The sequence below is a fragment of the Orycteropus afer genome, unplaced genomic scaffold (genome assembly GCF_000298275.1).
Source record: "Orycteropus afer afer isolate SDZICR_OR568_19922 unplaced genomic scaffold, OryAfe1.0 scaffold00028, whole genome shotgun sequence".
Lineage (NCBI taxonomy): Eukaryota > Metazoa > Chordata > Mammalia > Tubulidentata > Orycteropodidae > Orycteropus > Orycteropus afer.
Genome location: NW_006921615.1, coordinates 9095689 through 9101843, shown reverse-complemented (window position 1 = coordinate 9101843; position 6155 = coordinate 9095689). Strand labels below are relative to the sequence as shown.

Below are 6155 nucleotides of genomic sequence, written 5' to 3'. Positions count from 1 at the left end.
CAAGTCCACCACTACTGGTCACCTGATCTACAAATGTGGGGGGATCAACAAAAGAACCATCAAAAAATTTGAGAAGGAAGCTGCTGAGATGGGAAAGGGCTCCTTCAAGTATGCCTGGGTCTTGGATAAACTGAAAGCTGAACATGAGCATGGCATCACCATTGATATCTCCCTGTGGAAATCTGAGACCAGCAAGTACTATGTAACCAGCATTGATGCCCCAGGACACAGAAACTTTACCAAAAACACGATTACAGGAACATCACAAGCTGACTGTGCTGTCCTGATTGCTGCTGCTGGTGTTGGTGAATTTGAAGCTGGTATATCCAAGAATGAGCAGACCCATGAGCATGCCCTTCTGGCTTACACACTGGGTGTGAAACAACTAATTGTTGGTGTTAATAAAATGGATTCCACTGAGCCACCCTACAGCCAGAAGAGATATGAGGAAATTGTTAAGGAAGTCAGCACCTACATTAAGAAAATTGGCTACAACCCTGACACAGTAGCACTTGTGCCAATTTCTGGTTGGAATGGTGACAACATGCTGGAACCAAGTGTTAATATGCCTCGGTTCAAAGGATGGAAAGTCACCCATAAGGATGGTAGTGCCAGTGGAACCACACTGCTTAAAGCTCTGAATTGCATCCTGCCACCAACTCGTCCAACTGACAAGCCCCTGCGTCTGCCCCTTCAGGATGTCTACAAAATTGGTGGTATTGGCACTGTTCCTGTGGGTAGAGTGGAGACTGGTGTTCTCAAACCAGGCATGGTGGTCACCTTTGCTCCAGTCAGTGTTACCACTGAAGTAAAGTCTGTTGAAATGTACCATGAAGCTTTGAGTGAAGCTCTGCCTGGGATAATGTAGGCTTCAACATCAAGAACGTCTCTGTTAAAGATGTTCGTCGTGACAATGTGGCTGGTGACAGCAAAAATGACCCACCAATGGAAGCAGCTGGATTTACTGCTCAGATGATCATCCTGAATCATCCAGGCCAAATCGGTGCTGGCTATGCATCTGTGCTGGATTGTCACACAGCTCACATTGCTTGCAAATTTGCTGAGCTCAAAGAGAAGATTGATCGCCGTTCTGGTAAGAAGCTAGAAGATGGCCCCAAATTCCTGAAGTCTGGTGATGCTGCCATCGTAGACATGGTTCCTGGGAAACCCATGTGTGTTGAGAGCTTCTCCGACTATCCTCCTCTGGGTCATTTTGCTGTTCGCGATATGAGGCAGACAGTTGCTGTAGGTGTCATCAAGGCAGTGGACAAAAAGGCTGCCAGAGCTGGCAAGGTCACCAAGTCAGCTCAGAAGGCTCAGAAGGCTAAATGAATATTATCCATAACACCTACCACTCCAGTATCTATCAGTGGTGGAAGAACGGTCTCAGAACTGATTGTTTCAATTGGCCATTTAAGTTTAATAGCAAAAGACTGGTTAATGATAACAATGCATCATAAAACCTTCAGAAGGAAAGGAATGTTTTGTGGACCATTTGTTTTTTGTGTGGCAGTTTTAAGTTATTAGTTTTTAAAATCAGTATTTTTTAAACGGAAACAACTTGACCAAAAATTTGTCACAGAATTTTGAGACCCATTAAAACAAAAGTTTGAGAAACCCGTTTCTTTTTTTGATCAACACCAAAATTTTGTAATTCTGGTGCTTACTCTGCTGAAACTTTGATAACTGAAACACTTAATACAGCAAGTAAGGGTGTTTTTCACTTGTGTCTAATGGTTCTTTAAGGATTTGATGAAAAACTTGTGGGAATACGGTTGGTTGCAACACTTGATATTGATTAGGACAAAAACATATAATGTTTATACATAAGCTGCCTTGTAAGAAGGCTAAATTAATGTAATAAAGGCTGTGTTGCATATAGAATTTAGTTTTGTGTAGTAAAACAATGAGTTTGTTACGATTACATGACTGAGTTTCCCAGTTTTTGGAATGCGTTTTCACATCTACAAATGATGCAGTAGTTAATCTGAGGTTTAAAAAGTATGAAGTGCACTGCTTCTAAAACATTGTATTCAGGTTCTAGGAAAAATAAAGATAACATACCGAAAAAAAAAAAAAAGAGGACCAGCATAAATACTCAACAAATACTAAAACAGTATCAATGAAGGAAGTGATAACATGATTCATAAACAAAACGAGCTCAGCATAGAAAATTATATGGAACAAAGAAATCGGCACAATGAAAAACCACGGGACAAAAATGACAGCAACAAATTCATATTTGCTGATAATTACCTATCTGGCAAGGGACTTATCACTAAGATTGATGGAAAGGAATTAACAATCCAATTGAAAAATGGGCAGAAGACATAAATAGATACTTCACCAAGGAGGATATTCAGGTGGTCAGCTAATACATGAAAAGATGCTCACAATCATTGGCCATCAGAGAGATGTAAATCAAAACAATGAGATATACTGTCTCACCGCAGCACTGATAGCAAGATTCAATGAGACAGAAAATAACAAATGCTGGTGGGGATATGGAGAGATTGGGACTCTCATACACTGCTGGTGGGACTGTGAAGTGACACAATCACTGTGGAAAGCAATATGGCGATTCCTTAGAAAGTTGGACTTGGAGATACTATTTGACCCAGCAATCCCATTACTTGGTATATATCCTAAACAGGTGAAAGCCAGGATAGAAACAGATACATGCACGCTCATGTTCATCACAGCACTATTTACAATAGCAAAAAGATGGAAACTACCTACGTGCCCATCAGCAGAAAAGCAGATGACCAAACTATGGTAGATACACATACCAGAATGCTATGCGGTACTAAAGAATAATGTAGAGTCTGTAAAGCACCACATAATATGGATGAACTTGGAGGACATTAGGCTGAGTGAAATGAGTCAATCACAGAAGGACAAATATAGTATTAGTTCGTTGTTGTAGAGGGTCAAGGAAAGATTTATATATGGAGGGAAACTTTCTTTGTTGGTTGCCAGGGGTGGGAGGGAACACTGCAAAAAAAAAAAAAAATGCATTGACTCATGTCACTTTAGTATTGTGTATTTCACTGTAATAAATTATATTTCAATAAAATGCATTTAAAATAAAAAATGATACATTTCATCTCATTGATTTTTGGGCTTGACCAAATGACAAACAGTTGGAATAGAGACAGAAAGGACACTTTACCAGTTCTGACTGGACATTTTTAGTGCACTGAATTTGTCAGTCAGTGTTCTTTTGAGCTCCTACACTGCACCATTTACAATATCTCTGGTAGCATAATGCCTAAGGCAGTTGACTGTTAACCAGAAGGCTGGTGGTTCAAACCCACCAGCCACTCCTCGGAAGGCAGATGGGGCAATCTACTTCCATAGTGATACTGCCTCGGAAACCCAAGGAGGGGTCGCTATGAGTCCAGACCGACTCAAGGGCACATAACAACACAACAACAACACACTGCACCATGAGATAAAACATGCCCAAGGCAGCTGCTGGTCCCAGAATGAGGATATACTTGTCACCTAACTAAAATCAAACCCCAGTTTACAGTCAAAACCAGCCAATACAGCAGAAACTGCAGACTTGCTGTTGTATGCTGCTGAATTTTAAACTTATTTGTTACACAGCATTATTACAGCAAAAGGTAACTCATGTAGAGAGTTATGATAATAACTTTAAGTGTAAATTAACTAAATTTTCTAGTTAAAACGGCTGTATAAAAGAAAATCTACCCACATGTATTTTTCAAGAAATGCACCTCAATCATCAGGACACAGAAAGACTGAAAATGAAAGCACAGACACTTCAAAAATGTTGACTTGTGTGTGTGTGTGTGTGTGTGTGTATATATATAATATCAATTATGAAAAAGAAATAAATAAAACCCTGGAAAATACATATATATATAAATACTAGCCAAAAGAAGGAGATACATCAATAGAAAGTCTTTTACACATGTACTACCAAACCAAACACTGCTGCTGAGTCAGATCTGACTCACAGCGACCCCTCCTGGGGTTTCCAAGACAGTATCTCTATGAGAGTAGATTGCCCAACCTTCCTTTTGAGGAGTGGCTGGTGGGTTTGAACCACCAGTCTTCTGGTTAGCAGTCAAATGCCTTAGGCACTGCACCACCTGAGCTTCTACACACGTACTAGGCAATATGTTTTTTAAAATATTCATAGCAATGCTGTTTGTAATAGTAAAAACTGGAATGTCCATAAAAATTATGTCATCCTTATACAATCAAGGATTATGCAGCATATGAATGAACCATGGGTATGTACATTAACAAATAAATCTCACAAATATTTTTTAAAAAATAAGTAAATAGCAAAGAAAAATATATACAGAATGATATCATTTATACAATGTTCCAAATATGAAGAATGAACAAAACATTACATTTTCACTACCTATCTGTCAATTTGTCCTTTTGTGGTAGCATGCATGCTGCTGCAATGCAAACTATGCCACTGGTTACTTCAAACACCAGCAGGGTCACCCATGGTGGACAGATTCCAGAGCTTCCAGACTAACACAGCCTAGAAAGGTCTGGCTACCTACTTCCGAAAATTAGCTACACAGAACATTTATAGATTACAACAAAACACTGTTCGATTCACTTGCTTTGAAGCGATCAATTACTGGAAGACATCGTGTTTGAAGTAGAGGGCCAGTAAAATGAGGGAGACCTTCAGTGAGACGAACTGGCACAACAGCCAAAACGATGGGCTAGAACAACCTAGCAATCCTGAGGATAACATAGGATAAAGTAACATTTTGTCTTCTTGTATGTAAGGTTGCCATAAATTGGAGTCAACTCAATGGATAGGTTTTTATGTCAGAATCAACTTAGCAACTAACAGCAACAACAAAACTATTTTTAAAAAAAGAAAAAAAAAGACCTCAAGATGAGACTGACGGTTTCCTCATGGCAATGGTGGGACAGGTAGGAAGATATGATCAGGTAAGGTATTAGTTAATGTCCTATTACTTCAACTGGAGGAAGGGATGATATGGTCATCACTACAGCAGTCTTCATGTAACACATATTACATATAATCTTTTGTATATTCATATTATTTCATAGCATTTTAATGTGAAAAAGCAAAAATCCCCAATAAAATTCAGAAATGTTAATGGTTATATGTTAAAGCAATAAGTATATGTAATCACAGTATAAAGGAGTTAAATGTATGTATAATCTTTAAGCAATAATGAAGAAAGAAAAGACAGTTGTAGTGAGTCATTTATTTCTTAAGACAAATGCAAATGACAGGCACACACTGGAAGATATCTTTTATGTGAAAAGACTGATGATTATACATCATCCATGCATAGAAGCAGCTGGCCTACTCAAAGAGTTGTATCATACATGCTGTCTGATCTCAGCTGTCTGATCACTAAAGCTTCTAACCTCACCTTTACAGTTGTGCAACCCACGCTCATTTTCTTGCAGAAATCCATAGGTCCTACTTTCCAAAATTGCTATTTGTTGAAATACCATCCCCTCCAAAAAAAATCTTTTAAAAAATTTCTTTCATTGAGATTGTACATAACAGAACAAAAATAAAATAAATAACTCAAATGTCCATAAAAAGAGATTGATTAAATGAATTGTTAATGTACATGTAATGGTTTCTCAGACACCCATTAAAAATGTTTCAAAGAAATTTAATGGCACTGAATGAGTGAAAGAATGAATGCTCTGCAACATGCTTTACACGATTTTCTCACAAAGAAATATCAGCAAGTAGTATCAGAAGTGCTATCCCAACCAATTAAAGTTTTCCAAACATTTAAATGATTATTGTTCAGCTCTAAAATTCGTAACAGACAGATGAAATATATAAATGTATTATTCATTTAATAAATATTGATTAATAAGCCACTATAAGCCAGATAGAGTTATAAGCACTGTAGACACAGCCTTGAAGAAAACAAAGAATTTATCTTCATGGGACATATATTATCATCATTCTAGAACTTTCCTGTCTTAATGCAGAGTCACAGTCCATTAGTTCAAAAATATATGTTCAGAGCAGATTCCTAGGTTTTGTTCTAGATAAAGAATAACTTCAATTAACACTAAAATCATTATTCATTCACACAGAAGATCCTATAATTGTACTTTCACAGTTCTTGGGCTTTCTAAAACAGAATGCT

At 37.8% G+C, this 6155-nt stretch overlaps 1 pseudogene; it reads left to right on the top strand.

Annotated features, from left to right (window-relative positions):
* Window positions 1–1332, top strand: part of LOC103192487 — a 6111-nt pseudogene extending 4779 nt beyond the window's left edge.
* Window positions 1333–6155: the final 4823 nt, after the last annotated feature.